Raw genomic sequence first — 18,106 nt, 5'->3', positions numbered from 1 at the left:
AGCATTTATCAGTCTAATAAATTATGTGGTCACACATCCGTTCTCACACATAAAATCCTCACAAAAGCAGGGTCTGTCATCCCCTCCACCAAGACAGCTTAGTCCCTGATGAGAAACAGCAGCCTCCACCTCAGGAGCTCTAAAGAGGCAACCATTGCTTGATAAATGGAGCTCCATAGCCCTTGTGAAATGTGGCGGTTGCTGTGGGCGCACGGAGATGACGTCATCGACGCACGCCATTTCCATTTTGATGCTGGACGGATAACCTGTGAGCCCTCCTTGGCGCGAATCTGTGCTTATGTAAGTACCTGCATTGCTTACTTAAATTGCCCAAGTATAGGTATAACTCTGTGTTTTCCTGGGTGCTTATTTGAAGTGCTGTGTTACTTGAACTGTCTACCTGTTACTGAACCTCTGCATTGCATACTGACTACTCTCCTGGTTAACCCCTGAACTGCTGTGTTGCATTGGATTGCCTAATTGTTACTGGGACTCTGCTTGTTTTTGACCTCTCTCTGCTTAACCCCTTTGGTACCGTGAAGGATTGGACTGTCTCCCTGGTATTTATCTCTGCATTCCTTCGACCACTCTCTGCTTTACCCCTTGGGTACCGTGAAGGATTGGACTGTCTGTCTGGTGTTTAAAGGGACATGAAACCCAAATATTTTCTTTCATGATTCAGATAGAGAATACAATTTCAAACAACTTTCCAATTTACTTCTATTATTTAATTTGCTTCCTTCTCTTGTTATCCTTTGCTGAAAGGTTTATCTAGGAAAGCTCAGGAGAAGCAACAAATCTAGGTTCTAGCTGCTGATTGGTGGATGCATATATATACTGATTGTCATTGGCTCGCCCATTTGTTCAGTAAGAAACCAGTTGTGCATTGCTGCTCTTTCAACAAATGATACCAAGAGAATGAAACAAATTAGATAATAGAAGTAAATGAAGTTCAAATTGTATTCTCTTTCTGAATCATGAAATCATTTTTTGGGGTTTCATGTCCCTTTAATCCTGCACTGCCTGGGACCATTTCCCAGTTTCTCTCGTCTCTACTGTGAGTATTGGATTGCATCCTCATTTACTTCTTTATATTTTTTTGTTCTGGGATATTTCCTTATCTTGCCACTGGTATAAGAAGACTACTGGCCAGAATTGGTCTGATAGGGAAATATCCCACAAGCATTGCAAAAACACAGGTCTAAATCCATTCAAGATAAAGATAGTGTCAAGATAAAATATTGGGTTCCCTGTTTAATAGTTAATTATTTTTACACATATTACAAATTAGGCAGATGTTATAATGAGATGTCATAACATTACTTGTTTTAATCCAATTGCAATTAAAAAGCCCCCAAAGGGGCTGTCATTATTAATAACAATAGCTAATAATGGTCCCCATTCTAAAACTTTTTTTTTAAATTGGCAGTTAAAACATAATGGGCTAGATTACAAGTGGAGCGCTAATTTATTTCTCACCCATAAATGGGCAAATTACAAGTGGCTGGTTATTGCTACCGCAAGCTCGCTGTAGCAAGTAGCATTCAGAAAATGAACCAGAGATCAGATCTCTCATTAATTTACCAAAAGTGCCCCAACTGTCCCAAACATAAACAAACAGTCTGTTAATTTTTTTATGAAATTTTTTTTAGCATTCCCCCCCCATAAAAAACTACTGCACGGAGCAGTTTAGGGATTTTATAGTGGCAGGTGTGGGGTGTTAGAAAAAAAAAACGTACTGAAAAGTGCCTTTACGTTATGGGAACTGTGTGTCACCTAACACACATATTAACACATAAATATATATGTACTGTATATATTCATATACATATATATTTTCAATTTGCTGCCCATCGATGTGCTCCTCGCCCCCTTCGCTGCGCTAGTTCTCATGCCGTGTCTCATGGCATGAGAACACGGCTCCCATTGGAGCCTAAAGGGAACACGCTCTCGTGAGTACAATGCTTCAGTGCAATGTGAACTCGAGGTTGTATTCACATTGTGTCTCACTAATACCAACACACATTAGCGTGCACTGGTATTACTAAGTTGAGCGCAAATATCGCTTTTGCATAAGCAATATTTTGCGCCCAGTTTTTAATCTAGCCCTATATATTAGGGTTTTTTTGTATTGAGATTCCAATCAATAATGAATTAGAAAAAAGTAAAAAAAAATGAGCCCCCTATTCTTGCAAGGGCTTACTTAGACCTTCACTGGTGGTTTTTTCTTTTTTTAAAAGATGTGGTACCATAAAATAATAGTTTTGTTAATATGATTGTGCATTCTGGAAAGAAACCTCAGTCTTTGTGGAGTAAGTTCAATGTATGACATATAAATATTAGTATTATCATCATATTCTTAAAGAGATATTACAGTGCACAATTTACATGCCCCTCTACGTTACAGCATATCATTTTAGCACTAGCAACCCTCGAATGCTATGTTTTTATGGGCAACATGAGAAGCATATGGCAATTAATCTAGATAATTTAGAAAGAGGAAGTGCAAAGCCTGTGGTAGCTGGGCTTAGTAAGGCTGTGTGGGCTGATGTTGATGGTGGCTCACTTTCAGAGGTCGATTCTAGAAGGGGGTGGGGGGTGTTTGCCCATGCCATTGAACCATTGGTTAGTACCATCCATTATCAGTATTTCAATCAGAGGTTCTTAGCACGGTTGTTGGGATAGGGAACTTTATTAGCTAAATTGGAAATGGAAATCAGAGTTTTGCTTACTCCCCATTCACCCTGATTCATTCCAGTTGATGGTGTGCAGATTTGAGGGTAAATATTATGGAAATACAGTAGGTGTCTTCCAAAGGGTTTCTCTGTGTTCTGTGCTTACTTTAGAAATAGGGCTCTTCGTTTTGCCTACATGCCTAGAAATTGGTTTAGTTGTTGTCTTTTATGTTCTATATTCTCCCGAAGGGAGCAGTTTTGTGGGTGTGATTTATGTATATCTTGGAGTTTATTCAAGTCTTCTAGCAGAGATTTTAGGTAGGTTTGTTGCTGTTTGATTTTTGCTGCTTTTGGGGCTATTAACTCTCCTCTGACAATGCATTTATGGGCGTTCCAAATATGTGGTGTGCTTGTGTCTGGGGTGTTATTAAGTCTAAAATATTCTTCAATGGTTTTATTGAGTTGGATACGAGTCATAGGGTCTTTAAGTAGGTATTTGTCTAGTTTCCACACTCTATCATGAATTTGTGAGGTGGGCCACTTGAGGTTACAACTAATCATGGCATGGTCCGACCATGTGAGTGGTGAGATATTTGTATATTGAATAATCTAACCTGGTGTATGTTTGATGGGGATGTGAAAAGAAAGTAAAATCTTTCGTGGTAGGGTGAAGAATTCTCCAAGCATCATGAACAGCTAGATTAGCTAGGCTAGATTTTATCGACTTCAATGTCCTTTTTGGGACAGATGTGGTGCCCGAGGAGCAATCTACAGTAGGGTCATGGGCTACGTTAAAGTCTCCTCCAACTATTAGGCTTCCTCTAGATGTTTCTAAAATTTTGTTGCAGATGTGTTGGAAGAATTGGGAGGATTCAGTGTTTGGGGCATAAACGTTGGCTATCGTTATTTGCTTATTATATAATAGCCCTGTAATAATTATATATCTCCCCTCTTTATCCTTACTGGTTGAAGTGCCCTTGAAGGGAAGGCTTTTATTAATTAGTATGCCCACTCCGCTATGTTTGGTGGAGTTGGAGGCAAAGAAGGCTGGGCCGAGTTTCCTGAAGGATGGGTGGGGTTTATGACCTCTTTTGAAGTGGGTTTCTTGGAGTAACACTATGTTTCACTTAAAGGGACAGTTCACCCAAAAAATGTTCTTCCCTTTAAATTATTCCCAATGATCCTTTTTATCTGCTAGATTGTATTAAATTGGTTACAAGTAGCTCCTTTACTCCTATTTCAGCATTTGAAATAGCTGATTTAGCCTGTGGTATCCCCACCTATACTGAACATATTAATGGAGTATAGGCTATTGAATAGCCTAAGTAAACACAGCCAGCAGAAGAAATTACACGCTCAGTGGGATGCAGGATATTTAAGTAATAAAATGATTATTTTCCATTGTTCTATCTATGTATTGAGCTTTGGTGTTCCAGCCAAATAAAAGATAAGGAAGCAAGTCTGTTTACACAAACTTAGAACATAATGAGATCTGATATCACCTTTAAGTTCAACCCACTGTAATAGGCTGTGGTTTCAAAGCACAAAATCAGCTACTTCATAAACGCAAATAAGCATGAAAATGCAATTTCTCAAATATTTTATACTCTGCAGTTGGTATAACAAGTCATTTAAAATACATTAATGGACAAACATTTTTACAGTGTACTGTCCCTTTAAGTCTCTTAAAAATCTCTTAAAGCTATAGATCGTTTTTGTGGAATATTAAATCCCTTTACGTTATGTTAGAGGATATTAATTTCAAGAGTTTCTACAGGCATTGTATTGGAAGAGTAGCTGCATATTCATTCATAGAGACATAATTTGAAAAAGGCATAAACATAAGACATACATTTTCAGAGACACAAAATAAGGCACATTATAATAAATAACTCCAACACAACAATACATAACAAAATAAATACTTTGAACAGTAATACTAGTAACAATGAGTGTATCATTGTTGACATACACCATGTTGGGGGGATGAAATGGTGTTGTGAGTTACTCTCTGTGTGTATAAAACTAAATTCTAGAGTATAAGGGGCGCAACAGGGCCTTGTTGCTGAGTGAATTAGGAAAAATTGAACTTTGGGTCTGGGGAAACCAGTCTTTGGGAGCGGGAGACAGGGAAGCACTATGAAAGGCTTATATAAGTAAAAAAAGAAGCGCTCTACATTAGTTAAACAAATAAAGGGCGTAAGAGCATGCTTTTATGTTTGTTGCAGATGGTGTCAATTTATGCAAAGAAATATTAGCTTTGTGTTTGTGCCCAATAAAGGGTAATATCCTATCATAAACCACAACCTGTGGTGATTCCCATGAAGAGGGAGAGTGAGTTCCATATAATGTCCTTATGGGTCTGTAGTGAGACCTGCAGGAGAATTAGGATACATGTGTTGAATTTGCTAGAGTCTTTGATTAGATATCAGCTGGAGTTGGTGGGCCTACTTTCAGTCTCTTGGACTGTACTTTGCTCCATTGCAGGCGTTGTTCTTTGGGTCCATCTTGGTCAAGATTCGGTAAGTGAGGTAGTGCTCATATTATGTTGTCTGGTGGAGGTCCCAGCGGGATATTAAGCATTTTTTGCCAGATTGTCCAAGTCATTTAAATTTTTATATGTGAATTGGGTACCATTATGAGTAACTATCAGGATAAACGGGAAACCCCAGCGGTATCTGATGTTGTTTACTAGTAATGTTTTAGTTATAAAGCATACCTCTTTTCTCCTTTGGACAATTTGTGGACTAAGATCTTGATAAATTTGTAAACTTTGTCCTTGAAATGTGATGGGTTGTCTTGATCTCGCCGCATGCCATATTTCTTTGATGGTATAGTTCAAGAATCTCAAAATGACATTTCTCGGTGGTGCAGATGGTTTCGGTGGGGGTCGTAGTCCTCTGTGTGCTCTCTCTATGTCATCATTCTGAAGGGGGTCGTGCATGGGGATAATGTGTGGAAGAGATCTTTTATATATGTTCTCAATTGGTCTTGGGTGATTTCTTCTGGGATGCCCCGAATTCTAAGATTGTTTCTTCTCCCCCTATTGTCTAGGTCTTCTATTTTTTTCCTGAAGGGCCTGCATCATCAAATCTTGAATTGATAATTGTTGGGTATAGGAGCTAACTTTAAGTTAATAACTTAACTTTAAGTTATTAAGCGTATCTTGTCCCTCCTCAATGTAGTCTGTTCTGGACCCCATTTTGTTTAAATATTTCTTAAGATCCCTCAGTTCTTCCTTTATAAAGGACTTTAAAGATTCCAGGACTGATTTAAAAGGGAGATCAGCTATTTGAGATTGTATTATCAGTAGCAGATTATGTTGTGTAGATGCAGGGGCTTGTGATGATCCTGATGGTGTTGTGTCTTGAGATAGTGACATTTCTGCAGTTGGTTGTTCTGGTGCTTAGAAAAAAGTGGACACAGAGGGTGTAGCAAGTTGAGGTTTATTGTGTTTGTCCATTTTTGGCCCTTTCTTTGTGGCCATTTCTGTTGTATCTTATATAAAGTTTCAGAAGGGTGTTAAAAGGTACAGAAGCACTTTAAGGCAGAAGAATACAAATGATGAAGAGTCTGCTTTCTGTTTATTTAGGCCTTCCTGATTTAGTTGATATATACTTTCCCAGGTTGTGATGCCTTTACTGCGTTAGTCAGTCCCAGGTCTTGCTTTCTATTTGTTTATGCGTTTTGCGTATTCAATTTTGTTATAATGCAGTGGTGAGGCAAAATATTAAAGTCCACAGTCCTTGTTCTGAATTAAAGTCTTGACATTTAGGGTAGTATTATCTTCGTCTGGATTACCTTTGTGTCAGTGTAAAATGTCTTTTATAGTTGCTGATTTTTGGTATCGGCGTTTAGCGTGTATTATGGAGCTTACTTCACCCATTCAGGCCTCAGGGCCTCTGTGGCCATTTCTAAAGTGGTGCATCGATTGTGGTGTTAGGCTGCCCTGTTTTCCGCAGACCTCGCCGGACCTGTCAGTCTGTATCCCCCAAGGGTATTGGAAGTACTCTGATGCTCCGGCACTATTTCGTGCACTGCCACTTAAACTTTTGAGGCACGGGTTAAAGATGGAGCCGCTATGCCCCGCTGATCTCGGAGATAGCCAGGTGATGGCTTACGGTTCCCACTTTTTTCCTCCCAAAAGAGGTAAATTGAAGTGCGGGTTAGTGTCTTGACCCGTAGTCATGAGTTTGATGGTTCCATTTGCCCCAAGTATTATCGAGAGCTATGACACCTACGGAGCTCTGCTAAAACATGGCCATGTTCCAGCATGGCTTGGCTCTGCCCTCATCCATTGTCCACCCTGTCTATGGCAGTTTGCAGAGGGTGGGGAGACTTATTTCCCTTAGTGTGTAGTTTTCTCACCCTGGCCACGTGGAATTCATCTATACATTTTTTAAAAGGAGTGGGAACACATCTGCAGGGAACATTAAAGATGTGCAGATATTGTTGGTTAGATGATTTGTGTCCTTGTATGCTAAGGGTGTCAGAAAGGGTGTCATGCATACTAATTTCTGCTTTGTCCTTTCTCTAAACTTTTTGGCTTCCCTGATCCCTTGCATAACTTCCTGGTGAGGCAAATTGGGCATGGTTGGGGTAGAATAGAAATCTTCACTTGATCTGGCAGGAAGTTTCTGTATCTTCTTATGACTGTCTGTTTACAGCTGTTTTTGCATTGATCTTTTTTTGGGGGGGCACTTCATATAGGGGAGAATTCAAAATTCTGCATTGGTGCTGTACACACCCAGATATAAGATGAATAAGGAGGGTAGAGCTGCTTGGGTGAAGCTGTGGGTCTAGTTGGTAGTGTTCGGGTTTCCAGTGAGGATGGTTTGGGCATTTTTGTTTATGTGGAAATGTGAGGTTGGGCAATTGTTGGTTCATGATGATTTTGTTTTTTTCTATATTCCAATTTAAGCAGGTAATAATATCAGCTAGGAGAGTAGGCCTGGGCCCTTTTAAGGAAGCACCACATTTTTTCTGGATTGGGGCTGCTTCCACGGCCGCAATGGCAGAAATGTCCACAAGTTATAGCCACAGGTTATGCTGCTTGTGTTCACCCGTTGCTTAAATAATAATTATTGTTTTATAGTTTGGTTGGATTTCTTGAATTTATGTGGAATAAGCCTATATTTTGCCTGTTATTTTAGGAGACAGTTCTATGCATTATCAAGTACAAATGGTCAGCAACTGGGTTTATCATTTGAAGTAGCATTCATTGAGTGTCAGGTTGCAGGGGCATGCTTTGGCAGTAGTTGCTGGTTGCTGTTCAGGAAGCACAACACAGATGGGGGAGACCTAACATAATTGTGTTGCACATTGGTGGCAAATACAGGGTCTCTTCATCTGTACTAGAATTGATTAGTATTATGGAATCTGACCTTAAGTGGGTGCTTCGATTCCTTGGTGTGCATGTTGGTTGGTCTAATATATGTTTCAGGTCACCATCAGCACCCCCCTAACATAATCCAAAAAATTATATTCAGGCCAAGGGCCCCATTTATTTATTTATTCATTCACCTCTGGGAACCTTGTCCACCGGACATTGTGGTAAACAGGCAATTTCTGCTTCCTGCATTTAGCATTGCACAAACAAATGTTTGTGGAGCCACACCCCCTGCACAGACAATCACTTGAGAGCAGGGCTTGTCAAATAATTCTGATCGAATCTTGAAGTGGCAGAGAGGTTAAATGGCAGCATTCTTAAATGGGCCACACCATTGCCCTTAAAGATAATGAGTCTTATAAACCACATTTAATAATTACTTACATTTTCAAACCTTTAATCTGATGGATGGATTTGATGAAGTGATACCAGTTTCCCAATCACCATAGTCAGAGATCTGAAGTTAATATCTTTGCTTGAAGCATAGTTGTATTACTGCACCAATAAATCAACTTTTAAAGTATATTTTACATACCAAAGTGTTATGCAGATTATTCCTACTAGCATCCTCTATTGTAATTCCAATGCCCATTTTCACCTATTTGTGCCACCTCAGTAATCCCACTGCCCCCTTGGGGCGGTGCCACACACTTTGGGAACCACTGATTTGATTGATAAAAGGTTTTGATATGTTTTGGGCAAATTTGTGAGGGGCTTTGTCCTTTTTTCCTTTGGGAGGTAAAAATCTCCATTTAACGCCCCCCCCTTCATAATATATATATATGTATATATATATATAAAATTTTCAGTGGTGGTATAGCACTCACAGGAACATCCTTTGTATATCCTGCCCGGGTCCATTTTAAAATTAAATCCATACAGCCAAAGCCTGAAGGCTCGCCAGAAACATGGGGCATCAAGCTTCATACGGAGCTTGATAAATCGGCCCCAAAGAGTAAGAGACTCCAATACGGCTCACTATCTAGCTATAGCGCCCAATTAATGGGACAAATTCCATATCAACTAGATATTAGTGAAAGCCACCCAAGTATGGTTATGGGATTAGGCAATATTGGGTACTCAATTGGTACATCCACCTAGAGATGTGTGTGAACCATTTATCTAAATGGATCAATGTCAATTCTCCTATGGGGGAGTAAACATATAAAGGCGCCTAATCAAGATGCAGGGGGGTAAGAAAATAGAAAGAAAAAATTTAAAGAAAGAAGAGAAAAAAACTGGAAAAAAAGAGAAAGAAGGCAAGAAAGAAGGAAAAACAGGACAATATAGTGAACAAATTCATAAGTGATATTATACAAAAAATATACATAGGATATGCAAAAAAATTAATAAGATATGTAGAAAAAATATTCCGGAATTGGATGACACCATAGTGTTGGCTTCACTATAGACCACAGTTGCAATGTAGCAGATACACCACATATGGGGTGGTACATGTTAGCCTATATTTATAAAAATATTTATTTTTCTTGTGTGGGTGGGTAAAGTAGGGGCCCGCAGTTAGTCTACTGCAGGTGGTGCAGCCTATACACCTGAAGCATCCATGTTTGCTATGCAGCCATGTAGTTTTCTGGTAGCAATGTACCGGGTCTGTATGTACCAGACTGTCCTTCAGTGATCTAGCCCTTTTGAACCCTACCCTAGGGCATGGAATCTCCTGTAAGGGTATCTGGCAGTCAGTAAAAAATATCTGCCAATTCTCCTCTCAAACAACTTGAAATAGTTGAGGAGACTGATATCTTAGTTACCCTAGACGTGACAAGTTTATATACCGTCATTCCACACCATTTGGGTCTTAGAGAGGTCCACAACCAACTGTTAAAATATCCCTATGTCGGACCAGCAGTAGATGTCATTTTGACAGTACTGGAATTCTGCCTTACGAGTAATTATTTTAAGCTTGAAAAACAAATCTATCTTCAATTAACATGAATAGTGATGGGGCCCAATGTGGCCCCATCCTATGCTAATTTATTAATGGCAGAATTCAAAACCAATGACACTGACACTGAACAGTTTCAAGATCACAGGATTATTTTTTTGCAGAAGGGTTATTCAGTAAAAACCTCCGTTATACCCTCATTGACCATGTTCCGCCACTTTCCAGAGGAGGAGGAGTGAAGCCGACAGTATTTTTTTACATATCTTATGAATTTTTTTGCATATCCTATATATATTTTTTGCATATCCTATGTATAATTTTTGTATATCACTTATGAATTTGTTCCCCATATTGTCCTGTTTTTCCTTCTTCCTTGCCTTCTTTCTCTTTCTTTCCAGTTTTTTTCTCTTCTTTCTTTCATTTTTTTTTTCTTTCTATTATTTTCCCCTGCCTCTTGATATTTACTCCCCCTTAGGAGACTTGACATCGATCCATTTTGATAATTCGTTCACACACATCTCTAGGTGGATGTACCAACTGAGTACCCAATATAGCCCAATCCTATTCGCATAGTTGGGTGGCTTTCACACAATGTGTGGAAAACACATTGTATATAACACACAATGTATAATTTATTTGACACTTTGGTATTGTGTATGTTACCATAGTAACTCTTCAGTGTTACACACCTATGTAACTTCCGGCAGCGGACTGGCGCGCCGCCATGTTGATGATCTTATTGGGGACCACTTCCAGTCTCGGGCATGGCTCTGTCGCGGGGGAGCCTGTGGCATGCGAACCTCTAGCCCTCTATATATAGTAACTCTTATAGTGCACTTATTATTATTGTTTCTCCACTTGTCTGATGACAGGTTCACGCCCCGAAAATGTTTACACTGATTAAACACAACTTTGCTCTCTATGGACTGTTTTTTTTAATATATATATATATATATATATATATATATATACATATATATATATATATATTTATACACGTTTGTTGTCGTGTTCTTTAATTGATTAGCATATTGTTTTTGTTTGCAGGTGTGAAATGTTTATACTTTTCTTACGCCTAGATTTAGAGTTCTGCGTTAGCCGTCAAAAGCAGCGTTAAGGTGTCCTAACGCTGCTTTTGGCCGCCCGCTGGTATTTAGAGTCGGCCAGGTAAAGGTGTACCGCTCTCTTTCAAGCCGTGACTTTTCCATACCGCAGATCCCCTTACGCCAATTGCGTATCCTATCTTTTCAATGGGATCTTCCTAACGCTGGTATTTAGAGTCTTGGCTGAAGTGAGCGGTACACCCTCTACCGACAAGACTCCTACCGCCCATGGAAAGGCTGTAGTTAAGAGCTTTCTGGGCTAACGCCGGTTTATAAAGCTCTTAACTACAGTGCTCTAAAGTACACTAACACCCATAAACTACCTATGTACCCTTAAACTGAGGTCCCCCCACATCGCCGCCACTATAATAAATATTTTTAACCCCTGATCTGCTGACCGCACATCGCCACCACCTACATTATCCCTATGAACCCCTAATCTGCTGCTCCCAACATCGCCGACACCTACATAATATTTATTAACCCCTAATCTGCCAGACCGGACCTCGCCGCCACTATAATAAATGTATTAACCCCTAAACCGCCTCACTCCCGCCTCGCAAACCCTATAATAAATTGTATTAACCCCTAATCTGCCCTCCCTAACATCGCCGCCACCTAACTTCAAGTATTAACCCCTAATCTGCCGACCGGACCTCGCCGCTACTCTAATAAATGTATTAACCCCTAAAGCTAAGTCTAACCCTAAAGTAAATATAATTTTAATCTAACAAAATAAATTAAATATTATTAACTAAAGTATTCCTATTTAAAACTAAATACTTACCTGTAAAATAAACCCTAATATAGCTACAATATAACGAATAATTATATTGTAGCTATTTTAGGATTTATATTTATTTTACAGGCAACTTTTATTTATTTTAACTAGATACAATAGCTATTAAATAGTTATTTACTATTTAATAGCTACCTAGTTAAAATAATTACAAAATTACCTGTAAAATAAATCCTAATCTGAGTTACAATTAAACCTAACACTACACTATCAATAAATTAATCAAATAAATTACCTACAATTACATACAATTAAATAAACTAAACTAAATTACAAAAAAACAAAACACTAAATTACAAAAAATAAAAAAAATATTACAAGGATTTTAAACTAATTACACCTAATCTAAGCCCCCTAATAAAATAAAAAAGCCCCCCAAAATAATAAAGGTCCCTACCCTATTCTAAATTAAAAAGTAACCACCTCTTTTACCAGCCAATCGGAACAGCCAATAGAATGCAAGCTTAATCTGATTGGCAGATTTTGGTCCATATAGCAATGATAGCATCACGCAGTTGCTGCAGATTTGTCAGCTTCACATCCATGATGCGAATCTCCCGTTCCACCACATCCCAAAGGTGCTCTATTGGATTGAGATCTGATGACTGTGGAGGCCATTGGAGCACAGTGAACTCATTGTCATGTGCAAGAAACCAGTTTGAGATGATTTAAGCTTTGTGACATGATGCATTATCCTGCTGGAAGTAGCCATCAGAAGATGGGTACACTGTAGTCATAAAGGGATGGAAATGGTCAGCAGTGATACTCAGGTAGGCCGTGGCATTTAAACGATGCTCAATTGGTACTAAGGGGCCCAAAATGTGCCAAGAAAATATCCCCCACACCATTACACCACCACCACCAGCTTGTACTGTTGATACAAGACAGGATGGACCCAGGGGAGTACTGAGACCAACCAGGGTCCCCTGGCAAAAGTTTGGCAGGGCCCCCCACCCCCTTTTTGCTCCACCTACCTACCTCTGCCTCTCCTCTACCATATTGCCCCTCCCACCTCCCTTGCCCTTCCCATCTCATATGCCCCTTCCCCACCATGTTATATATATATATATAGAGAGAGAGTGAGAGAGAGTGAGAGAATGTGAGAGAGAGTGTGAGAGAGAGAGTGTGAGAGAGAGAGTGTGAGAGAGAGAGTGTGAGAGAGTGTGAGAGTGTGAGAGTGTGAGAGTGTGAGAGAGAGAGAGAGAGAGAGAGAGAGAGAGAATTTTTTCCTTAAATATTTTTAATAAGAACTAAATATTGTAATTTAACAAGTGGTTATGCCAAAAAAAATCCCCATGCCTATATGCACTACAGTATGAAACAGAAAGTAATGAAGAGCAGACAAGGGGGTAAAATCACTTGTTACTGGCAGCTAAAGAGGTAAAATCATTCATTTGTATATTTCCTTTAAATAATAGATGCATGATCCTATAAGTAGGCGTCTATACTAAATAAAGATAAAACTATCTCCATTTTAACTGAAACCAGGGCAGGTTTAGAGAAATCAATTTTAAAAGGGAGAGTAAAGTCAAAATTAAACTTTAAAGGAACATGAAACCCAAAAATATTCTCTCATGATTTAGGTAGAGAATACAACTTTAAACAACTTTCCAGTTTACTTCTATTATCAAATTTGCTTCATTCTCTTGGTATCATTTGTTGAAGGAACAGCAATGCACTACTGGTTTCTAACTTTACACATGGGTGAGCCAATGACAATCGAGATTTTCTCTGTCACATGCGCAGCCCCCTCCACAGTACTTATATACATATGTATATAAGTATGTATGCTGCCAAGATAGAGATACTGACAAGCTTTTCATTTAGTTGTTGTTCTTTATGCTTATTGAAACAGAACACAACCAAGTCTATTGACAGCTCCAGAGGGGAGATTTTAAGAGAGGTATTGATCCAGTATTCAAGTTTGCTCCAGAATTGCCTAATCAGAGGGCAGTTAAATAGCATATGAATAAGATCGGCTGCAGCCAAGGAACATTTAGGACATTTAGAGAAATTTATGTTCTGAAACTTATGGCCTTTTTCTGGTGTGTAGTGGAATTTGTGTAATAGCTTAAGGTGTGCTTCTCTCCATGTCGCTGAGAGTGTAGCCTGTGCCACTTTTTGTATAGATTTTTGGATAAGTATGTAGTCAATGTGTTCCTGAGCCAAAATTAGTCCCCAATCTTGAGCAACTTTCCTTAGCATATGTCTCCCTTCTACAGTTCCTAAAAGATAGTAACAATACGAGATAGACATACGACCCTTCTTAACTAGTGTAAGCCAGTCCTCTAGATCTCCTAATTCCCATTGCCACTTTCCCTCCCTCATTAGCTCCAATGCATAGTGCCTTACTTGTAGAAACGCAATGAAGTCCTTATTAGAAAGGTTAAAACTAAGTTTAATTTCTTCAAATGTTTTGACGCATTTGTTCTCTTTATCAATTAATTGTATGATTGTATTTAGTCCAGCTGATTGCCAATTTTTGAAGATCGTGGAGTCTAGTCCGGCTTGGAATAATGGGTTCCCCATTAAAGGGAGATATTTAGAGACCTTACAGTTTAAGGAAAGGAGCTTCCCAATTTTCCACCAGGCCTTTAAAGGAGTAAAGATCATCTTCAGTGACTTAATTCTGGGTGGCAGACCCTTGGGATCACAATGCAGCAATGCACATGGGAGATATGGGTTGCAGACGCTTTCTTCCAATGCGTTGTTCAGAACATAATTACTCTGGGAGATCCAGTCTGCCACGATTCGTGCTAAAAAGGCAAGGTTATAGAGCCGCAGGTCCGGTAATGCAAAGCCTGCAAATATTTTGGCTTGTATTAATTTATTCAAGGCTATCCTAGGTTTTCTCCTCTGCCAAATGAAACTTCTGAGCCAACTTTTTAGACTTCTGATGTCCCTATCATAAAGTAAAAGTGCTGTATTTTGTAATATATATAATAGTTTGGGGAGGAGAACCATTTTAAAAAGGGCTATCCTCCCCGAGATAGATAAAGGTAGGTTTTCCCAGCATTTAAGTTTATCTTTAATTATCGTCAAGATTGGGGGGATATTTAAGTTATATAATTCGAGGGGGTTCGTGGGTATTACTATACCTAGGTACTTAAATGAATCCTTAGCTGTTTTAAAGGGGCTATTCAAAAAGGAGTCTTTATTTTTTCGGAGCCAGTATATTTCCGATTTCGTAGCGTTTATTTTATAGCCCGAAAAAAGCCCAAATTGATTGGTGATTTGTAGAAGCTTAGGTATATTAACCTTGGTATTGGACAGGTAAACCAGGATGTCGTCAGCATATAGAGCTAGTTTCATCTCTTGTCTACCTATGACAACACCTTCCAATTGTGACCTGATCCTGATGGCCAGTGGTTCAATACACAGATTGAAAAGGAGAGGAGAGAGGGGACATCCTTGCCTGGTTCCTCTGCTAAGCACAATTTGTGAAGAGACAATATTATTGACAATTATGCTAGTAGAAGGAAGATTGTAAAGATTCAAAATAAATTTATAAAAGGTCCCTTTAAACCCAAATTGGTCCAAAGATGCGAAAAGATGATCATGCTGTATCGAGTCAAATGCTTTTTCCGCATCAATTGTAACGATAGCTAAATCTGGGGTTTGTTCCCCCCCCTCCTTCCTTTCGACGTTAAAGAAATGTTCTGTTACCACTAAAACCTCTCTAATTTTTGCTGAGGAGTTCCGTGAATTTAGAAAGCTTGATCTTTGTTTATGATATTCGGCAATATCCCTTGTAATCTTTTAGCCAAAATTGACATAAAAATCTTATAATCTACATTAAGTAGAGCTATTGGTCTATAGGACTCCCTTTGGGCTGGATCTTTTCCTCCTTTCGGAATTAGAGTTGTGAAGGATGCTGAAAAAGCTTTCGGCACCTCTTCTCCTTTACTATACATGGCATTATATAGATTATTGAGGTGGGGCGCGATCTCTGAGGACAAAATTTTATAAAACTCACTTGGTAAACCATCCGGCCCTGCAGCTTTATTTGTGGCAGCTTCAGAGATCACTTTTTCTATTTCCTCCACCCGTATCGGAGCATTAAGAATCTCTATTGATTCTGCCGATACCTTGGGGCAACCAATATTACTCCAGAAGTTCTCTGCCTGTGTTACGTCAGACTTTCTCGAGGAGTATACCTCTTGATAATATTTGGTCATTTCCTTATGTATATCTGCATTCTCCGTGAAAAGCTTCCCTTCTACAAAAAGTTTTTCAATAAATGATGGTTTTTTTATCATTTTTGACTAAGTTAGCAAGTAATTTGCCAGATTTGTTTCCATATCTGTATAATCTAGATTGTAGTTTTAACTCAGATTGGGTTTCCCTATGAATTGCAAATGTATCTTTGTCATTTTTAGCCCTAATATAACTTGCCCAGTTGGCCGGGTTTCTAGTCAAAAGCAGACGATTATATGAGTTAATCACTGCATTGTTTAACTCTCTTTCTCTGGATCTTAGTTTTTTACTCCTCATTGCGCTATAGGCGATGATTTCGCCTCTCATTACCGCTTTAGCCGCTTCCCATAGGATTAAGGGGCGTTCCCAATGATCCCTATTGTAATGAATATACTCCTCAAATTTAGTTTTCAGCTGTGTTTTGAATTTTATATCGGTGGCTAAGAAGGAGGGAAAGTGGAACCGTAAAGACCCTGTTTCTGAGGCTGCCAGTTGAAAGTTCAGAGAAATTGGTCCATGATCTGAGAGAAAAATGGGTAGTATCTTTGCTCTTATTTTGGCTGTACGCAGCCTTTCATCAATTAAAAAGAAGTCAATTCTTGACATAGTCTTATGTGCTTTGGATAGGCACGTGAATTCCCAAATGTCAGGATTCTGGATCCTCCATATGTCTCTAATATTCAAGTTTTGTTTAATTTTCGCCAACAATTTAGATTCTAGATTATCCTTTTTATTCTTTTTATGTTTCCCATTTTCCCTTAATCTGTCCAGAGGGCAATGGGGAGCCATGTTAAAATCTCCTCCGAGAATTAAGTAGCCTTCCCGAAAGGAAAGAATTTTAGCCTGTATCTGATTCCAGAACTCTGGATCAATAGTATTAGGTGCATATATATTACACATGGAAAAAGTTACCTTGTCAATTTTAATCTTTAGAAATACATATCTCCCCTCCGGATCTGCCAGAGCCTGAATTGTCTCTGCTTTTAACCTTTTCCCCATTAATATAGCCACTCCCCTACTTCTACCAGTTCCTGATGAGGTGTATACTTCTTTTACCCATCCCTGTTTAAGCTTAAGTGTTTCCTCCAGAGTTAGATGTGTTTCCTGAAGGAAGACTATGTCAGACTCAAGCCGTCTTGCATGAGTTGAGATTGCCTTCCTTTTGATAGGAGTTGAAATGCCCCCCACATTCCAGGAAATTATCTTAAAATTGGCCATTGGATTGGTCATTCATCAGAAAAAGAAGGAGAAAATGAGTGAAGAGAGGAGGGGAGGGAGAAGAGAGGAGAAAAAAAAAAAAAGGGGGGGGGGGGAAATTCTACCCATTCTAACAACCATCTTATATCTATGTTCAGAGCCTTGCCCATATTAATTATTTATTGCTCCTGAATATTTAGTTGTCGCAACAATTTTTCTGCCTCCTGTGGTTTATCGAAGAAATGAACCTCACCTTTCGCATGAATTTTTAATTTGGATGGGTAGATAATTAAGGCCTGATAGCCTTGTTGAATAAATTTTGTGCAGATTGGGGCTAAGTTTCTTCTCTTGGTAGCTGTCTCAACTGAGTAATCTTGAAATAAAAGGATTTTATTTTCCTTATAGATTATGGGCTGGTTTTTACGAAAATACTGGAGTAATGTGACCTTATCTTGGAAGTTGAGTAATTTCGCTATTATAGGTCTGGGTCTACTAACTTCCTGTCTATCTGTTATTCGTCTCCCCATTCTATGTATCCTCTCTACTACTATCTGTGGATGATTGGGGGGAATCTTAAGCAGCTGTACTAGTACTTCAGAAATAAATGTATTTAGGTCTTCAGATTGACCCTCCTCGGGGACCCCTATGATACGGACATTATTGCGCCTGGATCGGTTTTCCAGGTCTTCAATTTTATTCTGCAGTTTAACAATAGATGCATTATTAACTTCAAGGTTAGAGCCCTGGGCTGAGGCGAGATCTTCCAAATCAGATACTCTCTGTTCGGCTTCATCTAATCTGTTAGAGAATAGTTTTATCTCGTGTCTAAGTGAATTGATGTCT

General features: G+C 39.0%; 1 protein-coding gene across 1 annotated transcript in view; it reads right to left on the bottom strand.

Annotated features, from left to right (window-relative positions):
- LOC128666887 (cytochrome P450 2G1) overlaps positions 1-18,106 on the bottom strand; it is a 115,093-nt gene that overhangs the window by 58,117 nt on the left and 38,870 nt on the right. The gene's annotated exons all lie outside the window — the stretch shown is intronic.

This window comes from Bombina bombina, chromosome 7, assembly GCF_027579735.1.
Source record: "Bombina bombina isolate aBomBom1 chromosome 7, aBomBom1.pri, whole genome shotgun sequence".
Classification (NCBI taxonomy): domain Eukaryota; kingdom Metazoa; phylum Chordata; class Amphibia; order Anura; family Bombinatoridae; genus Bombina; species Bombina bombina.
The sequence above is the reverse complement of the archived record's forward strand: the minus strand, read 5'-3'. Positions and strand labels throughout refer to the sequence as shown.